Source organism: Gavialis gangeticus, unplaced genomic scaffold (assembly GCF_001723915.1).
Source record: "Gavialis gangeticus isolate Ggan-Ray unplaced genomic scaffold, GavGan_comp1, whole genome shotgun sequence".
NCBI lineage: Eukaryota > Metazoa > Chordata > Crocodylia > Gavialidae > Gavialis > Gavialis gangeticus.
In genome coordinates this window covers 158,370,258-158,383,302 of record NW_017729022.1, presented here as the reverse complement: position 1 = coordinate 158,383,302, position 13,045 = coordinate 158,370,258, and the positions used below count along the sequence as shown (strand labels likewise).

The 13,045-nt window shown below is 41.0% G+C and overlaps 1 long non-coding RNA gene across 1 annotated transcript in view; it reads right to left on the bottom strand.

Annotated features, from left to right (window-relative positions):
* Window positions 1–1,842: 1,842 nt before the first annotated feature.
* LOC109296806 overlaps window positions 1,843–13,045 on the bottom strand; it is a 64,344-nt gene continuing 53,141 nt past the window's right edge. The window contains exons 2-3 of the long non-coding RNA XR_002097064.1: window positions 8,441–8,576; window positions 1,843–2,014 (exon numbers count right to left, since the gene is read on the bottom strand). This is a non-coding gene — a long non-coding RNA (uncharacterized LOC109296806). The remainder of the gene's footprint in view (window positions 2,015–8,440; window positions 8,577–13,045) is intronic.

Genomic DNA, 13,045 nt, shown 5'->3' with positions numbered 1-13,045 from the left:
CTCTCTCCAATCAGCACCAAGGGTCAGGGCTGCTGTGAAATGACCATGAAATCAGCAATTTGGGCTGTGACCAAGTCATGAAAATTGCTTTCTTTCACCACAAGTAAAGTAGGTCACTAAATATAGAGCAGAACAAAATGAAGCCCTACTCCCCTCACTCATGTTTAAGGGAGGCCTTAGATGCTTTGCACTAGCAGGAGATATTTTTAAGTTCTCTCTCCAAAGTAGCCTACAGCAAAGCTTGGAAGTTTGATGGATCTGGGCTGGGATGTTACGTATGTGCTATCCACTAGGGCTGTGTGAAGCTTCAGTCCCTGATTCTATTTGGCGCAGATTTGGACCGATTTGGTGGCCGAGTCTCTGAATCTGAATTGAATCAGAGGACCCTTTAATTTCTCTGAATCGAATCAGAACCTTCCAAATCGATTCAGAGAGATTCAGAAAGATTCATTGATTCAGACATAGACACAGCTTTAAATGTTTTTTCTACATACCTCTAGGTAGTAGGCAGCTCATGAACACTGTGATGCTGGGGTGCTTCGAGTGTCCCACAGAAGTGCAGGGGGCTCCCCAGTGTGCTCAGCAGCAGATCCACAGAAACACTTCTGATCCACTTCTGGGTCCTCCAAGGAGCACGCTGGGGGCCTCAGCTTGGTGACTGGTGCCTTCTGGGTCTGGGAGTGGCATCCGGGGTCCCCCCACAACTGATCATTGAGCTGGGGGGCACAGAAGGGTCCCCCAGCATGCTCCCTGGCAGACCTAGAAGTGGACTGGAAATAGTTGCAGTCCATTTCCGGGTTCGCTGCTGAGCACATGGCGGGGGGGAGGTCCCCTGCATTCCTGTGGGATGCTCCATGCACCCCAGCATTGCAGCATTCACAAGCTGTGCTGGTACCTCACGGTACGTAGAAAAACATTTAAATCTGTGTCTATGTCCAAATCAGCATCGGATCTTCAGTTTTGGATTCAAACTGAATCAGGGACAGTGCTCCAAATCAATTAATTGAATCATTGGTGAACCCTGATTGGGGCTGAATCCGAATCCAAATCCAATAGGACCCACTTTGCACACCCCTACTATCCACTACTATGCAGATCAGTAGGCCTGACTCCCATGCATAGGGAGAACAGGCTCCAAGAACAGCAGTAGAATACGATTTCTTTCTTTCTTACCAAGTGCACTTACTCACAGGAACTACTTAGATGAGTAAAGGCTCTAGATTCTGAGGATCACATCAGCTAATCCCTTCTGTGCAGCATGTTTATTTAGGTGTCTTGTAGGACTAGGGTGGAATGACTTGCATTTGGCCAATAATCAAAATTTGACACCAAAAATCCTTTAGTGGACCATTAGTTCTCTACCACAGAATTTTATAGTCTTGATATGGTCCTTTAGGGCCTACAGATTATTCATTTTTGCTCAAAGGCTGAAAATGGATGATTCCATAAACCAATGATTATTAAATGTAGAAAGAGATTCCCCCACCCTCACAGATTTGTTTAGATAAGGGATTTTAAAGCCATTGAGTACATGTGCTGTAAAGTCTGTGGTACTTTAATGTTGAAATAGCTTTTCAGCAAAAATGCCTAATTTTAGACCATTTCCAGAAAAAATTGTAAGCCCTAATTTTTCTATTTGTGGATTTGCAATGAATTGCTTATTTTGGATCATCTCTGTTGGCAGCTTGGAGTTTATATTATATTATAATGCAGGCTGCAGTCAAGATAACATCTTGTAATGGAGTGCAAATAGGGTTTTGTTTTTCAGTGCTCAGAAAAGAACTCAAATTGCAGGTTTAAAAACAAACCCCATATCATAATTTTTCTAAGGTGCTTATTTATTTATTTATTTTTGCAATAACAATATAAGGTTTTTTACAGTTCCTAGCTTACTTAATGCTGGCCTAATATCAATATTATAGTTTTGTCTGCTTATTTGGCTCTTTTTGTCTCTATTTGGCTTTTTGCCAGTGGCAGCTAAACATCCACGAGGAATATGTGGTAGGGAAGATCTCTGTAAAAAAAAAAAAGGTATAGATTAAATCATCTAAGCAGGATGTCTTTACCAGGATCTAAATATCTTTTTAGTTTCAGCAGATTCTTATTGTATCTCTTTAAATTGTGTCATATGCAACTGATTCAAGGATGATCTCTACCATAGTTCATTGATGGGGCAATTTAAAAGTCTTGAGGTGACTTAAGAGTCCAACCCTTGAGTCACAGATCAGTCCACAGAAGTTACAGGTCTTTCTGCAGGGGAGAGTAGGCTGTAGCAGGGATTTGTCTCCTTTTCCTTTCTCTCCTCTCTTTTGCCTACTTTCAGGGCAAGATGCTTTACTTTGAAAGGGATTGCCATTGGTTGAGATTGTGGTGCTATTGTAGTCAGTTGGCAGCTAGCTTTTTCCAACTCTTGATGTTGACGTCTGCTTGAGGTATGACTTTAATGTGTCCTTGTAGCATAGGGGCAGAGAAAATATTGCCTATGGGCCAGATCCAGCCCACCAGGTGATTTCATGCACCTCAGGGGCACCCACCAATTAATTGTACCCCACCCAGCACATGCACTTCGTTTCCACCCTCTTGAGCAGGAGGGCCCTGGCCATGGCCAGCATGCACAGCTTCTGGGTGGGGCTGCTGCTGCCACTGCTGCAGCTGCTGGGGGACCTGCTTGGCTTCCTCAGCCTTCAGCAGTTCTTCTTCATGTCCCTGCTGCAGCGCTGGCTTGAGGCAACAGGTAGGGAAGATGCAGCTGGGCAGAAGTGCAGAGTTTGGGGCTGGGGCTGGTGGGAGCGCGGAGCCTGCACCCAGCAGGGCACTGGGAGCATGGAGCTCAGGTGGGAAGGATGTGGTAGTGAGTGTGAGGAAGGGTGGGAGGGGGTGGGAACTCCCCTATATGCCACCCTCACGGCACACAGGTGCTACCACCGGTGACAAGAGGAGCAGGCAGTAGGTTCTTGAGGTGCTCATGGCCCGCACAGAAACAGCCTCCCACTAGTGTGCAGCTCCAGCCAGTTCCAGGAGCTGCACGTGGAGTAAGAAGTAGGGTCAGGCAGCCTGCCTCTATCATCTTGGTGTCTTTCCAGAGATTGCAATCAATAAAAACACACCTAAGCCATTTTCCAAAGGGAAATGCTTGTGCACTACATCCTGTGCTGGATCTCTTCATCAGTGTTTGTTCTCTGAGAGAGGTGGCTACTGATGTAAGGGAAATGATTGACTATCTTCAGGGTCTTTCCTTTGATGGTAATTTGAGGAGGGGAATCACAATTATGGTCTGGAGAAGGCTGATAGATCACTTTAGTCTTCTCTATGTTGAGGGGAGAGGTCTAAAATTTAGTAGGCTTCTGCAAAAAGACACAGCATGGTCTAGAGGTTTTCCTCAGTGTGTGCAAGCACTCAAGGCACAGTCATTATTATTTTATGGCTATGCCTTGTATCAGAAATTGAACTAGAGGGGAATCATGGAGGAATACTTATCATGGCTCAGACATTGGCGATGTGTAGGGAGTGCACGCGGGTACATGTGCACCCCCTGAGCTTGGCAGTGCACCCCCTGCAAAAAGGCACCGCTGACACTGCTGGTGGTGGCTGTGGGCAGTCGCTGCTCACCACCCCTGACACCACTGGCGGCATCTGCGGGCAGTCCCCAATCACCGCTGACTGCTGCCACTGGTGGTGTCTGCAAGTGGTTGCAGACCCTCCACAGTAGGGTTGGAAATGACCCATGTGCCCTTGGGACTGTTCCGTAATGATAGTTACTGCACAGTTGTTTAATACTTGCTAAACAAGTACTAAATGACAGCAATAACAACTGTGCAGTTGGGCGCATGTGTAAATGCACCCAGTGTATAGTCTTAAGGGCAAATGCAAGTCCTTTTGTTATAGAACTCTAATTTATTTCCATTTTTCTTTGTATGATGCTGTGGACAATGAAATACAACCTGGGTTTTCCTAGATAATGAAAACAACACAATAGTCATTGAGTTTGTGCAGTTTGTTTTTCTCCCAAGTAGACCTAGGAAGTTACTGAGCCAATCTGAATGAGTTCATTTGTTTGAGGGACATGTACTGTACCTCATTTATATAAAATAGCTACTGGCTCATTGTCTGAAGTTATGTTTTTATATGGCAATCAGGACTTGTAGTAGAGATGGTATCTTTTATTAGACCAACAAGATTTTTGCAAATAAATTCCTTAATTGTTTTTTATGTGGGCATGTACTGTACAAAAGCATAAATGGCTGAAATGACAATTATTGAATTAATAACATCTGGCAACCAAGAATAGACATCTGATAATGCCTGGAAACTGAAACATTAGTACAGCAAATGAAGAAATTTCAGGCATTATCAAATAACAATGGATCTATCGTCATTGTTTTTATATAATTCTCTACTCCATAAATTCTCTACCCCACCAAAGGGGGAAGAAAGGTTATTCTAGTACAAAAAGAAACAACATGGATAAGATCCAAACAATTAAACTACACTATTTTCATATAGGAAAATATTTCTGTACTTTACACAGTATGAAAAGATCTGGCAAGAAATACATTTTGTTGTGTTTTTGTGTGTTTCCTCACATTAATGCAGAGCTTGGGTTCTGTGGTGAACAGCATTGTCTTAAAAGCTCAGAAATGACCACGATTATATGTCATGGCTATATGTCAGTTCTGAGTAGGATGCAAACATTTTCTCCATGAAGCTGATACATTAATCAAAGACAATTTTGAAAAATACAGTTAGGAAAAAAATGGGCCACATCTTCTGCTGGTGTAATATTAGGAAAGTTCCACTGAACTGAATCCAGTGGAGGAGCTGATCCCTTAAGTCTCCAGTCCTGCCAAAATATGTGCACATTCTTCATGTCACTCATTTAGCAGTCCCAGTGATTTCAGTGGTAACACACACAGCGTGAAAGGTAAAGCACATACAGAGTCAGGCCTTAGTCATGTGAAGCATCCAGGTGCTAATATGAAAGTGATGCAACGTGTCACTTCGTGCCATTTTACTTCTTTTGTTTGTTTGTTAAAAAATATTGTATAGTCTAAAAACAACCTGGTAAAACTCAGATGCTAGAGTAAAACCAAATATCTGTTAAAATAATAAAATAACAATTGTAGCCTTTAAATTTTTTATACAGAATATATATTTACAGTGGCAGTGAACAATTGAGATTGATATGTATATGTACTATTCTACCAAGAAGAAAAGGCTACGTTTGTGCGTGTATCTTAGAGCCGCTCTAATATTGATGACCCTAGTTCTACGGCAGACCTTTTTGGCAGACATGCCACAAATTAACTGCACACTCCCAACATGCTACTCTGACCTTCGTCTCCTGCTCAGTCTACTGCTCTGCTTTCTACTCCCAGCCCTGTGCTCCCTGTCTGACCTGCTGCTCTGCTTTTTGCCCCCTGTCCTTTCTGCCACTGTACTCCCTGCTCCCTCTATTAACTGCTATGTGCCAAAGACAGATGCTCCTGTGCCACCTGTTGTACACGTGCCACCTGTGGTACACATGCCACATGTTGGCCTCCACTGTTCTAGGAAATTATAGAAATAGATATTTTCCATGGTATCTGGTACAATGAATTATGTATTAATGGTGGTGGAGGAAAGCTGGAGAAATCCACCCAAACTATCTGTTCTAAAGGGGGTTGATTTTGGACCCACTGAAGCCTGTGATAAAACTGCCACTGACTTCAACTATGTGGAATCAGTCTACACAGGTAAAACTCTGGATCTGTAAAGTATATGATAACATTCCTTTTGACTTCATTTTGACCCTGTAACTGTTTGAAAACTTCCCAGTCAGAAAATATTATACTCTCTCTTCCTTTCCACTTTAACTTGGTTTATATGATTGTTTTCTTTATTTCAGCCTCCAGATTTCTGGGCATATCTACATGTGCATTTACACCAGCTTAAATTTACTGCACAGTAATTTACTGCACAGTATAGGAATAGGCCAGCACCTAAACATGCAGGGACTAAAGTTAGTCCAAAGTCAGTCCACACACACAGTGTTACTGCGCAGTAAGGTGTCTCATGGGCATTATTGTGCAGTAATTAATTGGGTGTAAATCTGATACCTGCATAATACAGGTATCAAATTTATGCTCAAGTCAGTATAAGTTGCCATATTTAGTGTGTAGTACAGACGTGCACGTGTAGATGCCTGCCTGTAATCCTCAGTAATTTTGGTTACTGCACAGTAAATGTGCATGTGTAGACATCCTCTCTGTATAGTAGAATTTTCATGAAGCTCTGGGTAATGTAAAGAGGAAAGTACACCAAGAGACCAAATAGCAGATAAAAAATTCTCCCATGTCCATAATGTGCCACTGTACTAGGAAGAACAAATTCATTCTGTCTGAAAGGACTCAGAGGAGTGCATGCCCTATATCATTTTTCCAGGCATCCAAAACTTCCACCTAAATTCTTCCAAGGAGAATTTGGGTGCTTATGTATGATTTTATCATTTTTTTTAGCTAGATCACATGCGTGTGTGTGTGTGTGTGTGTGTGTGTATCAGAGAAGCAGAAACAAAGCTTTCAAACAAGAAAGTACAAGTGTTCTTTTATTCTATATCAGACAGTGCAGAACAGTAATCCTTGTGAGTATTTGTAGCAGTGCTTCACTTGACTTTTCCTGTGATCTGAACAGACAGAAAACCTGGACTCCGTTAATTAGCCTTTCAGCTGAAAGCATTTTATTTTGGTGATAAAAATCAGCAGTCAAGAAGGGTGGAGGCAGCACTAATGTTTAATGATTTTTGAGGAGTATACAATTAAATTTCACTTGTTTTTTCCTTACTAATAAAATAATATTCAGAGAATTAAATCAATGTGCTACATATCTTTCACAGTTTCTAGTGCTCTTTGTAAACTGCCTCTCGTACAATGATGAATTACTGCTCTATCACTCTGGGTTTGTTGGCTTCAGGTTCTTACACAGTGTGGACAGACAAGGCATGTAATTTCATTCCTACTTGCTTCATACACTTTTCCTTGGCCTGCTGGCAAAAGCCCTCTGGTGCCAGTTCTCACATTCCAGCTGTTGTACATTTATCTTACTATAGTGCAAATACTTTATCATCCCTTCATTTTTTGGAACTAGGCTTCAGGGCAGACAATATTTGTGGGAAAATCTGTGGAGTCTGGCTACATGTTCTGATATACTCTATGATGAAGTATTTTGTTTCCCAATTATTTAGAAGGTCACATACATATTGTACTTGATAAAAACCAAGAACACATTTCACTGCAATTGATACATGTATATACCTACTAGACAAAGCAGCATCAAACCCATGAAAAAAATGAATGTGCTTAACCCAACTGTGCTTTTCAGCACCAGGGTATATGCTCTCTGTGGCATTAGTCCATGGCTTTCATTATGATTATAATTTGAGAACTACATGGAGCTATACACATATCTTGTCTGACTCCTCCTTTTTTTCCTTTTTTTAATGAACCTTGAAATGAGATGAAACTTGCTTGGCTTCAGACTTTTTTACTAAACCAAAATTTAGGCCAGGTCTTACAAACCTCTTGCTAAACCTGGACTGAGTTTAATGTGAGCCTAAATGAATTTATGGCCATATAAAGAAACTTTTGGAATCTAGCTTTAAGTTTTTTAATTTGTTTTGTATCTCTCCTTCCCCTTCTCAGTGTACTATCTTATAGGTTATACATACCAGTAAAGTGCCTATCACACTCTGGGTACAAGACAAATAAGCCAACATAAATTTTAAATTATTTCATTGTGTGATCACTTGAAAAATGTAAGGTCTTGCCCTGTCTACTAAGGTGAGCCTCCTATTAACTTAAATGGGAATTTTGGCTGGACAGACTAAGGAATGCAGAATTGGACCCAAAAGTCAGCATACTGAGATTATTGTTAATCACTTTTAAAAAATAAATTAAATTTATTTTTGTGTAACGATAGAACATCAACAGCTGTTTGCTTTGGATAATTCAGCTAAGCAGCTGAACTTAGAGGTGATTACCCAAGTCAAACTAATTGCCAAACCTCTGAGGATTGTCTCACAAACAGTAACCCTATATTAAAGTTTCTGTCTTTGGTTCTCAGCTCTGAATGAGCTGTGCTGGGTAGTGTCTGAGATGGAGAGGCCAAGCTGACTTTATGCTAATTTTGAAATTTCTCTTTTCAGTGGCCAGTTAGAAGTTCCATCCAACCCTAGGTATTAACTAGAGCTATCTTAAGTCTATTCTAACTTATTCCTTCATTTGGTCCAAGGAAGTATTCTAGCAGCTGGAACTAACAGGTATTATGTGGGCTCTTTCAGAGCAGTGTTTATGCCAAACCTGCACCCTATCTACTTTAAAACAAAAAGTTCTTGGAGATGGATTGTAATATAACAAGAAACACAAAGCTTTAAAATGTAAGTGTATTTCTTACAACTATTCTCTACTTTGGTCCAGGGCACTGAGGTATCCTGGATGCTACACCCACAAACTTCACTCATAGTAGGAGTACAATATGGCCACCAGCTGTGAGCAGTTAAATGGTTTACAGACAGGCTCCTCATATTGCTGCCACTAGCAGAGCTAAAAGGGGATAGTACCATGGTGAGTAATCAGAATAAAAATTGCTGGCACAGACCAGCCAGAGAGGCATATTTTCGGGTTATTTTAAGATGTGATTTTTTCCAGAGCATCCAAATTATAGACCTATCTCTGCTAATTCATGTCAGGCTGATCTACTGTGAAAAGTCAATATTTGATATGTCTCAAAAATGCTCCTCTGTATCCATGGGAGAGCAATATGAGAGCAGATTTAAAACACTATATCAAATTTTGAAAAAAACACTTATATTAGAAAATGTATTATTTTTTCCCGTTGCTATTATTACAAGAATCTGTGTTTTCAGCAAAAGCATTAATTCTCCTTTGCTACTCAGCATCTTTCTTTGCCTGGCCCTTTAGGGAATTGATAGCAAGTTCTGTATTTCTCTTATAATATCAAAGTATGGTGTTGGGAAAGTGGGGCAATTTTGGTTTAGGAGACTGAATGGATCGGCATCAGGAAGCCTTAGGTTCTATTCCTGAATCTCACTGACTTGTGTTGCTTAATCTTGCTGTACTGCATTTTCCTGGTCTACACTATTGGCATAGTAGGACTCATCTATCATTGGGGAGTGTTTTGAGATCTCCAGATAAAAGAGATATTAAAGTGGTATGGCTATTGAGGCTCACATTGAAGCGCAGAATTTTCAGATAATGGATTGCAAACTGCTTTCCATTCAGATGAGGAATTGCTATCTGCTATTTGTTATCTGTGACATAAGACTGCTTAAATGGGATTGCTTCTCTTCCTTGAATAGACAACTAAAACTTTTAACAAGAGAACAGTGAATAATAAATGGCTAACCAGTGTTTAATGAATAATAAATAGTGACCAGCGAATAATGTCTGTCAAGTACAAATTCATGAAGTGTTTTGATTCTTTTTCAAATGTGTGTCAGTATAGGCCACACTGTAGGTGTGCACATTCCTCACATGCACAAGGCTCAATGGTTTGGTTAGCAGTGTTTGTCAGGGCTCCTACTGTCTCATGCCCCTATATGAAGGCATTGAGTGCAGAGTAACTGTTTCTTATTTCTCTCTTACCACAAAGGGCAGTAAGGCAGAATCTCTCAAATGTTTGACTGATACTTGTTACCTCAGGCTTGACTCGCTTACAGTCCCAGAGAATCTTCCAATCTGCTTCTGAACTCCTGTTTTCACTGCTGTGCATTAATGACTGATTGTCAGGAACAACATTTCTCAATTGGCAGATATGAACGTTAGATTTCAAGCAGAAGCTCTGGGAATCCTTATCCCTCTCCATGAGGATGTGTAAGGAGGAAATCCTGTTCTTTGCCTTCATTACAGCTACCTTCAGTGAACAGCTACGTCATTTATACATTTTCCAACATAGGAAAAAGTAATAATCTTCTTGCTAAACCTTTCATTACAGTACAGAGAAACTTAAGAACATAATCAAAGAAGGTCAACTGGTGGCCATGATAGTGACAATGGATGCTTTTGACACTAGCCAGATTTGTGGCCAGCATAGTGACCATGCAACAAGCATCATGATTCAATCATTTAGGGTCTGAAAAATGCATCCCCAATTGATAAGTCCTTTGAGGACTCAAACCTGTTCAACAACCAGACAGATGACACTGCACTCACTGAAGGACTCTGAAGTTACCATGTGGTGTCTAGACATTTAAGTTCCTCCTGCATACTTCAAGCTACATCAGCCTCAGCTACTGTCAAGGCAGTAAGCTTTATCTTATCACCCGAGGCAAAAAGGATATAATGCCAAAAAGTGCCTGAGATGAAACAGGAGGCACCAGCCTTCCTCTTCTTTGGCAACATACTATGCTCCTATAGGCTGTAAGCAGGTTTGGTAAAGTGTATCAAACCAGGTCTAGGGAATATCACCTTTGGAAGTCATCTCACTCCATTTCCCAGAGTGATCTGCCTTGACATCAGACAGAGGAGGATTAGAGACTGTGACTCATGGATACTACATTTCATTCTATTCCTAAGTGCAAACACATTATACTTCCCCATCATTTTTCAGAGATCTTTCTAACAAGATCCATTTCACAATCGTAAGTGCTTCATCTAAGTGTCATAGAAGAGATTCCGCAGGAGTGAAGGAGAGGAGGCTTCTACTGCTGGCATTGCCTCTTTCTGAAGAGGAAAGGGGTTCTTCATCCTTTCCTGGATGTAAGGAGGCTCAAAAATACACATATTGCCTCTGAAGCAAAATGTTAAATGCTTGCATCTTGAAACTCAAAATGGATCAATTGCTTGCAAGATGTATGCTTCTTGTTGCTATCCATCCAGTGCACAGAAAGCATCTAAGATTCATATCAGGGCCCCCAAACTTTAGACTCTGGACTCCCTGTGGCACCAAGAGTGTTTACTAAATGTCTGGTGGTAGTTGCTGAGGGAAACAGAGATGCTACATCTACATGTATGTGGATGACTGATCATGGATCCCAGCTGGAGACCAACTGGTTGTCTTTTAGATTGCATCCAATTCCTGTTTTTTCAGTTAGAACTCCTTTTACCCAGGAGACTTTGCATATGTGTATGCCCCATTGCAATCTATTTTTGTAGAGCTACAAAGTGCTTAGGCACTTTATAGCACTACAAATGAATGTGTGTCCAAGGCCTTACTAATCTGTATAATGTTTCAGTTCATTATGTAGTACTTCCCAGAAAAATCTTGAAGATTACAGATTGGTGATGCACTATATAAATAAGTAAGGAGGTGCTCAATCATGCTTGCTTTGCTTATCATCATGTTATGGTAATGGTGTCCTCAAGATGGGTGACACCATCATCATCTAAGACTCAACAGTTATGTACTGGACAATTTGAACAGAAATGGGGTAAAGAATCAAGAGCACTTGCTGCAGAAATCCATCCTAGGTCTACGTCCACAGTCAAATGCTATCATCATTGTACTTGATAGCTGGGATTTGACTGGCAAAGCATTAATGACAAACACTACTTCTTACAACTACTTTTTTGTAATAGCAGAGCATTACAGTGGCAGGGCACTGGTAGTTCCTTAGGCTCCCACATGGCATGTTCTAGGGTATTCTAGGTATTGTCCCTTGCAGTTATGTGTGAGAGTCTGAAGTGGTGATTTGGGGGATTATTTGGGTAAATGATTACCTGAAAATACAGAGGACCAAATTAGTGATTCCTTCTTCTACTTTTCTATGAGTGGAGGAATTTCTTAAAAAGCAAGAAACTTTACTCCAGGTAATTTTCTTTGAATGGAACAAGATTCTTCAATGGGCAACTCAGAATAATATTAACCCAGTAGAGGCTGCATTACCAAAGAATTTGGAGTATATAATACCCTAAAACATACTGAATCAGCATTTAACTCCCCTAAGATTCATCTTTCTATAGTTTCAGCATGTTATACTTCAGTGAGGTCACAGTCTTTTTTCTTACATCCTACAGTATCAAAATACCAAAAAGGCCTTTTTCATGTTGACCCTCCAGTCAAGGGCCTGACTTCCACATGGGAACTCAACATTATCCTAAAGCTTATGGACTCTCAGAGTGCTCGGTATACTATCTTGTCATCAAAACAGTCTTTCTTTCCAATGTTGCACTCCAACAACTGTGTGCTTCAGATGTTTCCTGAGCTTTGTTATATTGCCTTAAAAGGACCAAGGTTTTTTGGTTCTTTCCAGCATTTTTATGGCCATACATCAAAAAGCCACTCTTTCTCATTGCAGAAAGTCTCAAAGTAGATATTGCAACGCATTTCTACATGCCGTCAATTGGCTGGGGATTCTAAATGTTGAGTCACACTCCGTCAAGGCAATAGTGACAGCATCTGCCTGCCTTAAAAACATGCTGATGCCTGTGATCTGCAAGCTATCTATGGAGCAACCCTCTAACTTTGCTTAAACATTAAGCACTTGACAAGGAAATAATTTGGATACTAAGTTCAGAAAAGCCATACTTCAATATTTGTTTGACTAATACAGCTGAAAGTCCTCACTTCCACTATCTGGGGAAGACACTCCTGCCCAGTCACTATTTGAACAAGAAAGAATATGTAACTGCGCTTCTTCAAGATGTAGTCATTATGGATTGAACGATCTTTCCTCATTTTTCAGATTTCTCAGCAAAACTGATTTCAGACTGTGAGGGAACAGATTGAAGGGTTTATCCAAGGCGGACATGGAGCTCGGACTAGCGTCCAAGATTAAGGATAACAAAAAGTCCTTTTTCAAATATATTGGGAGGATGAAGAAGGTGCCGGGTAATGTGGGACCCCTGCAGGATACGCTGGGCAATTTGGTGGTTGCGTCAGAAGACGGACCTCTTTAACCAATTCTTCACCTCCGTTTTCTTGTGCAGGGACCGGGACTTCCCTGCTGTGATAGAAGCCGGACTCGAGGGGATTGCCTTCAGACCTCAGGTTGGGGAGGACCGGGTTAGAGAGCTTCTGGAGGGGCTGGACGCGTTCAAGTCAGCGGGTCCGG